Raw genomic sequence first — 17,606 nt, 5'->3', positions numbered from 1 at the left:
CTCAACTACTAATACTCAAGAATATTCTTTGGCTCCCCTTGTGTCGAATCAATAAATTTGGGTTGAATAGTTTACCCTCGAAAGCTGTTGCGATCCCCTACACTTGTGGGTTATCAAGACTAATTTCTGGCGCCGTTGGCGGGGAGCATAGCTCTATTCTCTGAGTCACTTGGGATTTCTATCTGTTGATCACTATGAAGAACTTGAAAGACGACAGAAGTACGATTTTGCCCTCAACTATGAGGGAAGGTAAGGAACTGCCATCTAGCTCTGCACTAGATTCTCCTTCCACTATTAGTAAGCTTGCGACACCTAAACCTGCTACTGCTATGAATTCTGATATGTCGCATGTTATTGATGATGTCACTTCTGCTATGCATGATGAAACTACTTCTGTGCGTGATACTACTTTGCCATTAGGTGAATTTCTTGATAAACAACTTGCTAGAGTTAGGGGGAATGAAAATATTGAAGATGTTATTATTGATGATAGTGATGATGAAAGTTCTCCCAATGATTATGAATTACCTGTTGTTCCTGAGGGTTATGTTATGAATGAAGAAGCTGCTAGAGCTATCTTTGCTTGCAACGATAGATATGATCTTAAGAAATTATTAGCTAAATGGAAGCAACATTCTCTTAATGCTAGAATGAAACCTGATCCTGGTTTTGCTACTTCACCTATCTGTGTTACTGATAAGGATTATGAATTCTCTATTGATCCTGAGATTATTACTTTAGTTGAATCTGATCCTTTTTATGGCCTTGAATCTGAAACTGTTGTGGCCCATCTTACCAAGTTGAATGATATAGCCACCCTGTTTACTAATGATGAGAAGTCTCCCTATTTTTATATCCTTAAGATATTTCTGTTCTTGTTAAAGGTGATGCTAAGACTTGGTATAATTCTCTTGCTCCTGGTTGTGTGCGTAGTCCCCAGGATATGATTTATTACTTCTCTGCTAAATATTTCCCTGCTCATAAGAAACAAGCTGCCTTGCGGGAAATATATAATTTTGTGCAAATCAAAGAAGAGAGTCTCCCACAAGCTTGGGGGAGGCTTCTCCGGTTACTTAATGCTTTTCCTGATCATCCTCTTAAGAAAAATGAAATACTTGATATCTTTTATAATGGACTAACCGATGCTTCCAAGGACTACTTGGATAGTTGTGCTGTTGTGTTTTCAAGGAAAGAACAGTCGACGAAGCTGAATTACTATTGAATAATATGTTGACTAATGAAAATAATTGGACTCTCCCTGAGCCAATTCCTGAAGCAATTCCTGAACCAATTGAGCCAACTCTTGAGCCTATTCTTAAACCCACTCCGAAGAAGAGAGGTGTATTATTTCTCAGTCCTGAAGATATGCAAGAGGCAAAGAAATCAATGAAAGAAAAAGGTATTAAAGCTGAAGATGTTAAGAATTTACCACCTATTGAAGAAATACATGGTCTTAATATACCGCCTGTTGAGGAACCACATTGTCTTGATAACCCGACACAGGTAGTAAAGGTAAATTCTCTCTATAGATATGATAAAATTTAAATCCCCTCTACTAAATTCCATAGCCCATGCTTAGATGAATTTGATGAGTTTATGGCTAGACAAGAAAGTTTTAATGCTTATGTTGGTACAGAGTTAAAGAATAATACTTTCGAGATAGGATGCATGAGCGATAATATGGCTAGAGTTAAAGGTGAACTCCAGCTCATTAGCAAATACACTTCTATGGTTGCTACTCAAGCTGAGCAAGTACTCAAAGCAAAAAATGATTTGCTTGATGAATTAAATAATAAAAATGACTTTGCTGTTAGAGTGGCTACTAGAACTGGTAGAATGACTCAGGAACCTTTGTATCCTGAAGGCCACCCTAAGAGAATCGAGCAAGATTCTCAGGGAAATAATATAGAGGCACCTAGTTCTTCGAAAAAGAAGGAAAAGAAAAACGATAGAACTTTGCATGCTTCTAGTGAACCTACTGTAGACACACCTGAGAATCCCAATGATATTTCTATTTCTGATACTGAAACACAATCAGGTGATGAACATGAACCTAGTGATAATGTTCATGTTGATGCTCAACCTAGCAAAAACAATGAAGTAGAGATTGAACCTGCTGTTGATCTTGATAACCCACAATCAAAGAATCAACGTTATGATAAGAGAGATTTTGTTGCTAGGAAGCATGGTAGAGAAAGAGAACCATGGGTTTAGAAACCCATGCCCTTTCCTCCTAAACCATCCAAGACAAAGGATGATGAGGATTTTGAGCACTTTGCTGAAATGATTAGAACTATTTTCTTACGTATGCGCTTAACCGATATGCTCAAAGTAAATCCTTATGCTAAGTATATGAAGGATACCGGAGGCTGAAACTTCCACCATGCTTGTGAATTACACTTTTAAGGGTGGAATACCAAAGAAACTTGGAGATCCGGGGGTACCAACTATACCATGCTCCATTAAAACAAATTATGTTAGAACTGCTTTATGTGATCTTGGAGCCGGTGTTAGTGTTATGCCTATCTCTTTATATCGTAGACTTGAATTGAATAAGTTGACAGCTACTGAAATATCTTTGCAAATGGCTGATAAATCAACTGCTATACATGTCGGTATTTGCGAGGATGTGCCTGTTGTGGTTGCAAATATCACTATCTTAACGGACTTTGTTATTCTTGATATTCCTGAGGACGATAATATGTCTATTATCCTTGGTAGACCTTTTTTGAACACTGCAGGGGCTGTTGTTGATTGCAACAAAGGCAATGTCACTTTTCATGTTAATGGTAATGAGCATATGGTACACTTTTCGAGGAAACAATCTCAAGTCCATAGCATCAATTCTATTGGAAAAGTTCCAACTATTATTATTGGAGGTTTGAATTTCCTCTCCCTACTATCAAGAAAAAGTATGATTTTCTTATTGTTGGGGATTTTCATATCCCCGTTGAGGTAACTTAGTGTTATTCGAATTTCTCTAGTTCCGTGTTATTCGGAATGAGTTTGTTAACAAGACTTGATCAACCTTGTTAGTGGATTCATTTTGATGATCATGAGACGGATGAAACTAGAAGGTACAACCTTCTGCACCTTCTTTTTACTTTCTGTTATTTAGAATAAATAAAGCAAAAAAGTATTATCCGTCTGTTTTTCTGAATTATCCGTGCATTAAAAAATATCCCAAAAATAAAAGTGCTCCAAATGCCCTGCAAATTTAGTATGATTTTTTATGGAATATTTGAGGATTTTAGGCGCTGAAAACACTGCAGGAGGGGCAAGCACCAGGCCACGAGAGTGGAGGGCGCCCCCCCCTTAGAGCGCGCCCCTTGTCTCGTGGGCCCCTGGTGGCCCCCCTCCACTTATGCCAGCACCCACACACTTCATCTTCTACCCAAAAAATCCCCATCCAGCTCAAGCACGAGTTCTAGCACATTTTGCTGCGATATTCGATCTCCTTGCTCAAAGCTCCATTCACAAAACTGCTTTGGGACATTGTTGCTTGGTATGTGACTCCTCCATTGGTCCAATTAGTTTTTGTTCTAGTGCTTCATTCATTGCAAATTTTTTCTGCATAGGTGACCATGTTCTTGAGCATGCATGTTAAATTTATGAGGTGCCAAGCAATTCCAATGCATGATATAGGCTCTAGGCACTTGTAGGAGTAGTTGCTACCAATCTTGTTTAGTTTTATTCACTTTTATTTTGAAGTTACTAAATTTTCAGAAATTTTCAGAAAATGTTAAGGAAACTTTTGAGGGGCTCTTCTAGCCAAAGCTCTTAGGAAAAACAAGCCAAAGAGAAGGAAAAAGCCAAGTATAATCTTCCTCGCTTAGCGGAGGTGCGGTCGTGTGAATGGCCATGCAATGACTTCTTGAAAGAAGCTGGAATTCATGAAGATTTTTATTCTTTGATCGAGACTGCAGGCCTCACTGGTTTCATCAACGACTGGATCGATCAGTATCTCTTACTCACCAATACTTTTGTGCAAAACTTTTATTATTTTCCTGAGAAGTCACCGCCTGTAGTATCATTTCATTTATATGATGAATTCAGAGAAATGTCTTTACGTAATTTTTGCGCGGTGTGTAGGATACCTTATGAGGGATAATTAGAGGAACCCCATCGTGAAGATGTAGAGGGCTTTGTTAATACTATCGTTGTAGAGGAGCCCAAGAAGGGTTCCAAGGCAAAAGTCTCTAGCATACACTTTCCTGTTTTATGCTACTTTGCCATATTTGCTAGTAGATGCTTGATTGGTCGTGGAAATAGTGGAAACTTAAGTGTTCCTCATATTATCATTCTTCAACATGCCTTGCTTGGAGACAATACTTTTAGTATGGGTGTCGTTGTTGCTAAACGGCTAGCCCTAAACCATACAAAAGGCCCCATATTTGGAGGTATCTATGCTGCACGTCTTGCTAGACATTTTCAGATACCCATTAGGCACCATGAGAAAGAGGAGACAAAATTGCCTCATCACATTTTAGATTACAAGAGCATGGTAGCACACAAGTTTATTGTTGACAAAAAAGAGAAGATGCTCTTGTATAAACTTAGATTTAATAAGAAACACATTGAGATTATTATTTTGCCTGCGCCTCTGTTGTTTGATTTGCTTGTAGAAAACTTTCTTGTCACGCCGGAAGAGGTGAACAATCATCGAGCCCAAGCTTTCACTCCAGAACCTGAACCTGAGCCGGAACCTGAACTGGACCCTTATCGTGCATCTTCTGTTCAGTGGGATCCGGAGATGACCAGCTAGTGGTATCCTGATTACACCTCCCAGTACACCGGGGAGAGTAGCGGCGGTCCTTGGTACTAGACCAACTTAGGCTAAAAGCCTAAGCTTGGGGGAGTACGTATTTCTCACCGACTTTACATTCATGTTCACACACTAGTCGTCGGTGCTCATACTCTTTCATTGTATTATCCATGCTAGTTTAAATTTCTTTTTCTAGTTTTCTTCTTGAGTTTTGGATAAACCTTAAGAAAAAACAAAAAAAAATTAGTTAGTTTAATTTCCATGCTTGTAGTAGAATTAAAATGAAAACCCAAAAAGATTTCTAGTTCTTCTTCTTACTTGTTGGGAGCTTTCCCGTGTAAATAGTTTTCTTTTCTTTTCTTTCCTTTGGGGGTCGAGAAGACCATATTGAAAATGTTTAGTGGCTCTCATATGCATGATTGTTTATTTAACTTAGAGCCCATATTACTTCTCTTCTCACTTGAGTTGAATGCTTGCAGATTCCAGCTTAGTCCGATGCACGTGCACTCTTATTATTATACACATCGTTCAGTCGTGCAAGTGAAAGGCAATAATGACAATATATGATGGACTTATTGAGATGAGAAAAGCTGGTATGAACTTGAGCTCTCTTGTTTTTGTAAATATGATGAGTTCATCGTTTCTGAGTCAGCTATTATGAAGTAAACATATTTGCAATGACATTTAGAGATTATAGTTGCTTGTGCCATGCTTGATTAGCTATGAGTTATAATGGTTTACCTTGCATGCCAACATGCTATTAGAATGATTATGATGTGGTATGATGGGATGGTATCCTCCTTTGAATGAATTGAGTGACTCCACTTAGCACATGTTCACGCATGTAGTTGAATCAAATCAACATAGCCTTCATGATATTTATGTTCATGGTGGATTATATCATACTCATGCTTGTACTCAATGTGAATTAATTTTAATGCATGTTTATGACTGTTGTCGCTCTCTTAGTTGGCCGCTTCCCAGTCTTTTGCTAGCCTTCACCTGTACTAAGCGGGAATACTGCTTGTGCATCCAAACTCCTTAAACCCCAAAGTTGTTCCATATGAGTCCACCATACCTTCCTATATGCGGTATTTACCTGCCGTTCCAAGTAAATTTGTATGTGCCAGACTCTAAACCTTCAAATGAAATTCTGTTTTGTATGCTCGAGCAGCTCATGTTTCAACTAGGGCTGCCTTTATCTTCCATGCTAGGTGGGTTATTCTCAAGAGGAGTGGACTCCGCTCCTCATTCACAAGAAAGGGCCGGTAACCGGGATGCCTAGTCCCATGATCCAAAAAGATCAAAGCAAATCAAAATAATTAAACAAAACTCCCCCAGGGTTGTTGTTAGTTGGAGGCACTCGTTGTTTCGAGCAAGCCATGGATTGATGCTTGTTGGTGGTTGGGGGAGTATAAACCTTTACCATTCTGTTTGGGAACTACCTATAATGCATGTAGTATGGAAGATACAGCCATCTCATAGTTGTTGCGTTGACAGTGAAAGTATGACGCTCAAAATGTTTTCAATCTCTATTTTAAAATCAAGCTCTGGCACCTCTACAAATCCCTTCTTCCCTCTGCGAAGGGCCTATCTATTTACTTTTATGTTGAGTCATCACCTTCTTATTAAAAAGCACCCGCTGGAGAGCACACTATCATTTGCATTCATTACTATTGGTTTATATTGGGTATGACTTGACTGGATCTATTTTACCATGAATTACAATGTTTAGTCAGTCCTTGATCTTTAAAGGTGCTCTGCATTTATGTTTTGCGGTCTCAGAAAGGGCTAGCGAGATACCATTTTGTTATATCATGTTATGGTTATTTTGAGAAAGTGTTGTCATCCGAGTTTTATTATTATGGCTCGCTAGCTGATTATGCTATTGATATGAATAATTGTGAGACCTAGGTGTTATTGTGAGTATGGTTAGTTCATAATATTTGCTGAAACTTGAATGCTGGCTTTTCATGTTTACAACAACAAGAGCAAACAGAGCTTGTAAAAGTTTCTCTTTATCACTTTCAGTTTATCAACTGAATTGCTTGAGGACAAGCAATGGTTTAAGCTTGGGGGAGTTGATACGTCTCCAACGTATCTACTTTTCCAAACACTTTTGCCCTTGTTTTGGACTCTAACTTGCATGATTTGAATGAAACTAACCCAGACTGACGCTGTTTTCAGCAGAACTGCCATGATGTTGTTTTATGTGTAAAAGTTCTCGGAATGTCCTGAAAATCCATGGAGGCACTTTTTGGAATTAATAAGAATTTCTGGGCAAAAGAAATACACCAGGGGGCCCACACCCTGTCCACGAGACAGGGGGGCACCACCCTATAGGGCACGCCCCCTATCTCGTGGGCCCCCTGGACCTCCACCGACCTCTACTCCAACTCCATATATTCACGTTCGGGGAGAAAAAAATCAGAGAGAAAGTTTCATCGCGTTTTACGACATGCCGCCAAGCCCTAATCTCTCTCGGGAGGGCTGATCTGGAGTCCGTTCGGGGCTCCGGAGAGGGGGATTCGTCGCCGTCTTCATCATCAACCATCCTCCATCACCAATTTCATGATGCTCACCACCGTGCATGAGTAATTCCATCATGGGCTTGCTAGACGGTGATGGGTTGGATGAGATTTACCATGTAATCAAGTTAGTTTTGTTAGGGTTTGATCCCTAGTATCCACTATGTTCTGAGATTGATGTTGCTATGACTTTGCTATGCTTAATGCTTGTCACTAGGGCCCGAGTGCCATGATTATAGATCTGAACCTATTATGTTTTCATGAATATATGTGTGTTCTTGATCCTATCTTGCAAGTCCATAGTCACCTATTATGTGTTATGATCTGACAACCCCGAAGTGACAATAATCGGGATACTTCTCGGTGATGACCGTAGTTTGAGGAGTTTATGTATTCACTATGTGCTAATGCTTTTTTCCGGTTCTCTATTAAAAGGAGGCCTTAATATCCCTTAGTTTCCACTAGGACCCCGCTGCCACGGGAGGGTAGGACAAAAGATGACATGGAAGTTCTTTTCCATAAGCACGTATGACTATTTATGCCTACATTACATTGATGAACTAGAGCTAGTTCTGTGTCACCCTATGTTATAGCTATTACTTGAGGAATCGCATCCGACATAATTATCCATCACTGATCCATTGCCTACGAGCTTTTCACATATTCTTCTTCGCTTATTTACTTTTCCGTTGCTACTGTTACAACTATTACAAAAACCCAAAAACTAGTATCTTTACTTTTGCTATTGTTACCTTTATTATCATACTACTTTGCTACTAAATACCTTGCTGCAGATACTAAGTTATCCATGTGTGGTTGAATTGACAACTCAACTGCTAATACTCAAGAATATTCTTTGGCTCTCCTTGTGTCGAATCAATAAATTTGGGTTGAATACTTTACCCTCGAAAGTTATTGCGATCCCCTACACTTGTGGGTTATCACAACACTATAAGCCCCTATCTTCCTCTGTGTCTGATTAAAACTCCATACACATACGTATTGCGTGAGTGTTAGCAATTGTGAAAGACTAAATGATAGTTGAGTATGTGGACTTGCTGAAAAGCTCTTATATTGACTCTTTCCGATGTTATGATAAATTGCAATTGCTTCAATGACCGAGATCATAGTTTGTTGATTCTCAATGAAGTTTTTGATTCATACTTAACATGGTGAAAAGATTATTACTTGAGAATAAGAATTATGACAATATATATATATATATATATATATATATATTCCTGTTATAAGAATAATCATGATGCCCTCATGTCCGTATTTTACTTTATCGACACCTCTATCTCTAAACATGTGGACATATTTCGATTTCGGCTTCCGCTTGAGGACAAGTGAGGTCTAACCTTTGGGGAGTTGATACGTCCATTTTGCATCATGCTTTTATATCGATATTTATTGCATTATGGGCTGTTATTTCACGTTATGTCACAATACTTATGTCTATTCTCTCTTATTTTACAAGGTTTACATGAAGAGGGAGAATGCCGGCAGCTGGAATTCTGGGCTGGAAAAGGAGAAAATATTAGAGACCTATTCTGCACAACTCCAAAAGTCCTAAAACTCCACAAAAGTTGTTTTTGGAATTAATAAAAAATATTGGGCGAAGAAAGTACCAGAGGGGATCCACACCCTGGCCACGAGGGTGGGGGGCACGCCCTACCCCCTGGGTGCGCCCCCTGCCTCATGGGCCCCCTCGCAGCCCTTCGGTGACAACCTTCTGCTATATGAAGTCTTTTATCATGGAAAAAATCATAAGCAAGCTTTCAGGACGAAACACCGCCACCACGAGGCGGAACCTTGGCGGAACCAATCTAGGGCTCCGGCGGAGCTGTTCTGCCGGGGAAACATCCCTCCGGGAGGGGGAAATCATCATCATCGTCATCACCATCGATCCTATCAGCGGGACGGGGTCAATATCCATCAACATTTTCACCAGCACCATCTTCTCTCAAACCCTAGTCCATCTCTTGTATCCAATCTTTGTCCCAAAACCTCATATTGGTACCTGTGGGTCACTAGTAGTGTTGATTACTCCTTGTAGTTTATGCTAGTTGGCGGTGGAAGATCATATGTTCAGATCCTTTATGCATATTAATACCCCTCTGATTATGAACATGAATATGATTTGTGAGTAGTTACGTTTGTTCCTGAGGACATGGGAGAAGTCTTGCTATAAGTAGTCATGTGAATTTGGTATTCGTTTGATATTTTGATGAGATGTATGTTGCCTCTCCTCTAGTGGTGTTATGTGAACGTCAACTACATGAAACTTCACCATTATTTGGGCCTAGAGGAAGGCATTGGGATGTAATAAGTAGATGACGGGTTGCTAGAGTGACAAAAGCTTAAACCCTAGTTTATGCGTTGCTTCGTAAGGGGCTGATTTGGATCCACTAGTTTCATGCTATGGTTAGGTTTATACTTCTTTTGTAGTTGCAGATGCTTGCAATAGGGGTTAATCATAAGTGGGATGCTTGTCCAAGAAAGGGCAGTACCCAAGCACCGGTCCACCCACATATCAAATTATCAAAGTAACGAACGCGAATCGTATAAGCGTGATAAAAACTAGCTTGACGATAATTCCCATGTGTTCCCGGGAGCGCTTTTCTCTATATAAGAACTTGTCCAAGTTTGTCCTTTGCTACAAAAAGGATTGGGCCACCATGCTGCACTTTATATACTTTCATTGATTGTTACCCATTACGAATTACCTTATAACAAAACTATCTGTTACTGATAATTTCAGTGCTTGCAGAGAATACCTTACTGAAAACCGCTTGTCATTTCCTTCTGCTCCTCGTTGGGTTTGACAATCTTACTTATCGAAAGGACTACGATAGATCCCCTACACTTGTGGGTCATCAACAAGCTCAAGAACAGGGTCACCTTAGAAGCAAAAATTTGCAATAAAAAAGCACTAGAACAAAAACTAATTGGACCTTTGGAGGAGTCACATACCGAAGAGCAATCCCCCAAAACAGTTTTGTGAATGGAGCTTTGAGCAAAGAGATCGGAAATGGCAGCAAGATGAGCTAGAACACGGGTTTGAGCTATGGGAGGATTTTTTTCTGGAGGAAGACGAAGTGAGTGGGTGCTGGAGTAAGTGGAGGGGATCCATGTGGGGCCCACAAGGCAGGGGGTGCGCCCCAAGGGGGTGGGCGCGCCCTGTGCCCTCGTGGCCAAATGGTGGGCCCCCTGGTGTGTTCTCGGTGCCAGAAATTCTTAAATATTCTACAAAAAATCATATTTCATTTTCAGGACATTTGGAGAACTTTTATTTTCGAGGTATTTTTATTGCAAGGATATTTCAGAAAATAGATAGAAAATACTATTTTTGCTTTATTTAATCTAAATAACAGAAAGTAAAAGGAGGGTACAAAGGGTTGTGCTTTCTAACTTCATCCATCTCGTGATCATCAAAAGGAATCCACTAACAAGGTTGATCAAGTCTTGTTAACAAACTCTTTCCGAATAACATGAAACCAGAGAATTTTTGAATAACACTAGGTTACCTCAACGGGGATATGCATGTCCCCAACAATAAGAATATCATATTTCTTCTTGGCAGTAGGAAGAGGGAATTCAAAACCTCCAATAGTAATTGTTGAAAATTTTCCAATAAAATTGATATTGTGGACTTGAGGTTGTTTCCTCGGAAATGTATCGTATGCTCATTACCATTAACATGAAAAGTGACATTGCCTTTGTTGCAATCAATAACAGCCCCTGTAGTATTCAAAAAGGGCCTACCAAGGATAATCGACATACTATCGTCCTCGGGAATATCAAGAATAACAAAGTCTGTCAAAATAGTAACGTTTGCAACCACAACAGGCACATTCTCACAAATACCGACAGGTATAGCAGTTGGTTTATCGGCCATTTGCAAAGATATTTCAGTAGGTGTCAACTTATTCAAATCAAGTCTATGATATAAAGAGAGAGGCATAACACTAAAACCGGCTCCAAGATCACATAAAGCAGTTTTAATATAGTTTCTTTTAATGGAGCATGGTATAGTTGGTACTCATGGATCTCCTAGTTTCTTTGGTATTCCACCTTTAAAAGTATAATTGGCAAGGATGGTGGAAATTTCAGCTTTCGGTATCTTTCTTTTATTTGTAACAATATCTTTCATATACTTAGCATAAGGATTCATTTTAAGCATATCAGTCAAATGCATACGCAAAAAGATAGGTCTAATCATTTCAGCAAAGCGCTCAAAATCCTCATCATCCTTTTTCTTGGATGGTTTAGGAGGAAAAGGCATGGGTTTCTGAACCCATGGTTCTCTTTCTTTACCGTGCTTCCTAGCAATGAAGTCTCTCTTTCTTTAATTGTGGGTTATCAAGATCAACAGCAGGTTCGATCTCTACATCATTGTTATTGCTAGGTTGAGCATCAACATGAAGATCATCATTATCACTAGGTTCATGTTCATTACTAGATTGTGTTTCAGCATCAGAAATAGAAATGTCATTGGGATTCTCAGGTGCGTCAACAAAGGTTCACTAGAAGCATGCAAAGTCCTATAATTTTTCTTTTTCTTCTTAGAAGGACTAGGTGCATCAACATTAGTTCTCTGAGAATCTTGCTCAACTCTCTTAGGGTGGCCCTCATGATACAAAGGTTCCTGAATCATTCTGCCCCCTCTAGTCATAACTCTAACATCATTATCATTTTTCTTATTATTTAATTCATTGAGCAAATCATCTTGTGCTTTAAGCACTTGTTCTACCTGAGTGGTAACCATAGAAGCATATTTACTAATAAGTTTAAGGTCACCTTTAACTCTAGACATATAATCACTCAAGTGTTCAACCATATAAGCATTACGTTTCAATTGTCTACCAACATAAGCATTGAAGTTTTCTGTTTAACAATAAAATTATCAAACTCATCCAAGCATTGGCTAGCAGACTTATTACAAGGAATATCACCTTCATCAAATCTATAGAGAGAATTTACCTTTACTACCTGTGTCAGGTTATTAAGACCATTTATTTCTTCAATAGGTGGTAAATTATTAACATCTTCAGCTTTTCTTTCATAGATTTCTTTGCCTCTTGCATATCTTCAGGACTGAGAAATAGAATACGCCTTTTCTTCGGAGTTGGCTTAGGAGTTGGTCCAGGAAGTGTCCAATCATTATCATTACTCAATATATTATTCAATAGCAATTCAGCTTGCTCAACAGTTCTTTCCCTGAAAACACAACCAGCACAACTATCCAGGTGGTCTCTGGAAGCATCGGTTAGTCCATTATAAAAGATATCAAGTATTTCATTTTTATTGAGAGGATGATCAGGCAAAGCATTAAGTAATCGGAGAAGCCTCCCCCAAGCTTGTGGGAGACTCTCTACTTCAATTTGCACAAAATTATATATTTCCCTTAAGGCAGCTTGTTTCTTATGAGCGGGGAAATATTTAGCAGAGAAGTAATAAATCATATCCTGGGGACTACGCACACAACCAGGAGAAAGACAATTAAACCATGTTTTAGCATCACCCTTTGATGAGAACGGAAATAACTTAAGGATATAGTAGTAACGAATTTTTTCCTCATGAGTGAATAGGGTGGCTATATCATTCAATTTAGTAAGATGTGTCACAACAGTTTCAGATTCATAGCCACAAAAAGGATCAGATTCAACCAAAGTAATTAACTCAGGATCGATAGACAAATCATGATCTTTATCAGAAATACAGATAGGTGAAGTAGCAAAAGCAGGGTCATGTTTCATTATAGCATTCAAAGACTTTTCTTTCAGCTTAGCTAACAGTTTCTTAAGATCATATCTATCTTTGCAAGCAAAAAGGTCTCTAGCAGTTTCTTCATCCATAACATAACCCTCAGGTACATCAGGCAATTCATATCTAGGGGGAGAATCTTCATCATCACTTTCATCAATATTATTTGTTTCAATAATTTCATTATCTCTAACCCTAGCAAGTTTTTCATCAAGAAATTCACCTAATGGCACATTATTATCAAGCATAGAAGTAGTTTCATCATAAGCATTATGCATAGCAAAAGTGGCATCATCAATAACATGCGACATATCAGAATCAATAACAGGTGTAGGTGTCGCAAATTTACTCATAACAGAAGGTGAATCAAGTGCAGGGCTAGATGGCAGTTCCATACCTCCCCTCGTAGTTGAGGGAAAAATCTTGGTTCTTTCATCTTTCAAGTTCCTCATAGTGATCAACAGATATAAATCCCAAGTGACTCAAAGAATAGAGCTATGCTCCCCAGCAACGGTGCCAGAAAATAGTCTTGATAACCTAGAAGTATAGGGGATCGCAATAGTTTTCGAGGGTAGAGTATTCAACCCAAATTTATTGATTCGACACAAAGGGAGCCAAAGAATATTCTCAAATATTAGCAGTTGAGTTGTCAATTCAACCACACCTGAAAGACTTAATATCTGTAGCAAAGTATTTAGTAGCAAAGTAGTATGGAAGCAATGGTAATGGTGGCAAAAGTAATAGTAGCAGTTTTTGTAGCAATCGTAACAGTGGCAACGGAAAAGTAACTAAGCAAAGATCAATATGTGAAAAGCTCGTAGGCAATGGATCAATGATGTATAATTATGTCAGATGCGATTCCTCATGCAACAGTTATACCAAAGGGTGACACAGAACTAGCTCCAGTTCATCAATGTAATGTAGGCATGTATTCTGAATATAGTCATATGTGCTTATGGAAAAGAACTTGCATGACATCTTTTGTCCTACCCTCCCGTGGCAGCGGGGTCCTATTGGAAACTAAGGGATATTAAGGCCTCCTTTTAATAGAGTACTGGACCAAAGCATTAACACTTAGTGAATACATGAACTCCTCAAACTACGGTCATCACTGGGAGTGGTCCCGATTATTGTCACTTCGGGGTTGCCGAATCATAACACATAGTAGGTGACTATTGACTTGCAAGATAGGATCAAGAACTCACATATATTCATGAAAACATAATAGGTTCAGATCTGAAATCATGGCACTCGGGCCCTAGTGACAAGCATTAAGCATAGCAAAGTCATAGCAACATCAATCTTAGAACATAATGGATACTAGGGATCAAACCCTAACAGAACTAACTCGATTACATGGTAAATCTCATCCAACCCATCACCGTCCAACAAGCCTATGATGGGATTACTCACGCACGGCGGTGAGCATCATGAAATTGGTGATGGTGGATGGTTGATGAGGACAATGGCGATGGATTCCCCTCTCCGGAGCACCGAACGGACTCCAAATCAGCCCTCCCGAGGAAGATTAGGGATTGGCGGTGGCTCCGTATCGTAAAACACGATGAATCCTTCTCTCTGATTTTTTTTCTCCTCGAAAGTGAATATATGGAGTTGGGGTTGAGGTCTGTGGAGTCCCAGGGGGGCCACGAGGCAGGGAGGCGCGCTCTGCACCTCGTGGACAAGGTGTGGGCCCCCTGATACTGATTCTTTCGCCAATATTTTTCATTAATTCCAAAACGTGTCTCCGTGGATTTTCAGGTCATTCCGAGAACTTTTATTTCTGCACAAAAATAACACCATGGCAGTTCTACTGAAAACAGCGTCAGTCCGGGTTAGTTCCATTCAAATCATGCAAGTTAGAGTCCAAAACAAGGGCAAAAGTGTTTGGAAAAGTAGATACGTTGGAGATGTATCAGCATCTTTTTGCAAAATTGCCATAGTTTCCTTCCTATCCATCAGATATAAATCGGACGACCTATATTGCAGGATGGCAGGCACACAATCATCACCAACTCTGTTTTTAGTAAGAGTAGAGATAAATATAAATATAAAATAAATATAAGAGTAGAGAAGAGAGTAGAGATAGCAGGGACGTCGGGAAAGGATGACGCGCGCGGGAAAAAGCAGTCGGGCGCGCTTTATAAAATCCAACGCCCTCCCACCGCTTTGTGCCTTGCCACCGCTCTCTCCCCGCTCTGTGCCTCTCCACCGCTCTCTTCCTGCTCTTTCTCTCCTACCGCCGCGCCACCATGCCGTCGCATCACCAGGAAACTTGGGGATACCGCGGCATCCATGCGCGCCCCTTCGGCGGCTTCTCCATCGAGATCCGGTTCCGTAGGGTGCACCTCGGCCTCGGCACTTTCGACACCACCCACGAGGCCGCCCGCGCGTACGACACGGCGGCGTGGCCCCTCTGGTGGCCTCATAGAGCACTGATCTTCCCAACGTGCCGACGCGAGAGCGGGCGCAGGAGGTCACGCCTCCGCTACGGCTTATCACCGACAAGGATCATAGCAACAAACAGAGGCTGGAGCATCGTCTCGGCATCGCTGAGATGGACGAGGAAGCCATGGCACTGTGGCACCAACGCTTCCCGCAGGACATCATCAACGAGCGTGAGTTCTATGCACAAAGTAGGGCGGAGAGGGAGAAGAGGAGGGCAGAGTGAGCCACGTATTACGAGGACAAGCGTACACGGAAGGCGGCTGCTCAATTCAACATCAAGCTAGGAGCAGCGTCGCCCTGGGACTCCGACGACGATTGGTATCTTAACGCCTACATTGAGACGTCGGAGGAGGACATCACCAAGGAGGAGTCGGACGACGAGGAGTAGTTGAACTATCTAATTTTTTTTATCTATCTATGCTATATCTCACTACTGCAGGATGCTGCTAACACGACACGACGATCAGAGACCTTTCAAGAAACTATATGCGATGCGAAAATCGCAAATGGTGCTGTATGAAAACCGTTAGAAATGTATAAAACATTTGCGATGACGGATGCATCAAACACGGTTCAGGTTTTAGTTGTGTGTGCGATGAAGGGCATACGGTTCAGTTCAACTAACTATTTGCGATGAGGAGGATCAAAAGAAACGGGCAGCCAGATGAAGGTGTGTGCGATTCACAGCATACGGTTCACTCGGATGAACTGTTTGTGATTAGGAAACACAAAAGAAAGGGTCAGCCAGATCAAGGTATGTGTGATATACGGCATGCGGTTCACTCGGATGAACTTTTTGCGTTGAGACATGAGAACAGAAACGGTTCAACTTAACAAGATGGGTGTGATATGCGACAAACAGGTCTGTAATCAGAAATGTGTGTGAAGACCGATAATAACATAGACTGCTAATAAGACGTGTGTGTTGTGCGATGGGATTGCATACAGAACAACAACATATATATACATATATATGTATATACATATATATACATATATATATATATACTATATATATATACACACACACATATATACACACACACTTATAAGGACATGCTTGCATAACCAAATTAAACATCCACTTACATAGGTGGCTACTACAACCATGGCATTTGCACACACCAAAGTAAACTATTACATGCATAATTACATAGGTGGCTACGACACACATGACATTTCCACACACCAATAAAGTAAACTATATATTACATGCATGATTAACTAGCATAAACGATCATCTCACCATCATCTACTTCTTGTGACGCTTGCTCTGCTTGTGGCTCGATCCGGGCTAGTCGATTTCGGTAACGAGGCACTTCCTCATGTCAATGATCTGCCTGTGCATCTCGTAGCATGTGTACACGCTCTTGGCCACAAACCTATGGTGAGGTTAATCCAGTTGCCGCATCCAGGACCCATGCCAGGATACAGGACATGTTCTCTGGGCATCCTGCTTCATCTTTTCGTAGTAGGGGTCGATGATGGCCGAGGCGAGTTCGACCAGGGAGTCCTGCTTCATGCTGCCCCAGACCCTGTAGTGGTCACGGATTTTGACAAGGTTCTTGCAGGCCAAGCCCGTAACACTGAGTGCTTTTACATCGTCTTTGGTTTCCACCATGGTGAACTTGTATTCGGTGCTGTTGACAAACCTATTGAAACGGTTGCAAGGCTCTGTGGCCATGAAGTAGTGGTAGATGAGGACATGATGGCGCATGCACAACTGGGCGACGGCAACCTTCTGATCTATGCCGGGACGACCGGCGGTGTACTGGAGGTCGATGCTGACCACCTTGTACTTGTCTCGAGCAAGAAACTGCTCAACGCTATTGATGTAGTCGTCAACCATGGCCGGGTTGATGGTGTACACCACCGAGAGATCCGTCTCCCCCGCGCGGGTCTCCGCTCTATGCTCGCCGAACTCCATTGGAGCGCCGCTGGACATCCCCTCTCTATGTGTCGTCCTGGGTGTGCTTGTTGTGTTGTGGGGCGCGATCAAAAGGTTGAAGAGACTAAGGTTATAATGTCCGCGGGAATTAAAGGGGAAGCCAGACAGCCAGGAATATCGGCAGGCCCTGATGGTAGTTCTAATTTGC

Source organism: Triticum dicoccoides, chromosome 3B (assembly GCF_002162155.2).
Source record: "Triticum dicoccoides isolate Atlit2015 ecotype Zavitan chromosome 3B, WEW_v2.0, whole genome shotgun sequence".
Lineage (NCBI taxonomy): Eukaryota > Viridiplantae > Streptophyta > Magnoliopsida > Poales > Poaceae > Triticum > Triticum dicoccoides.
The sequence above is the reverse complement of the archived record's forward strand: the minus strand, read 5'-3'. Positions refer to the sequence as shown.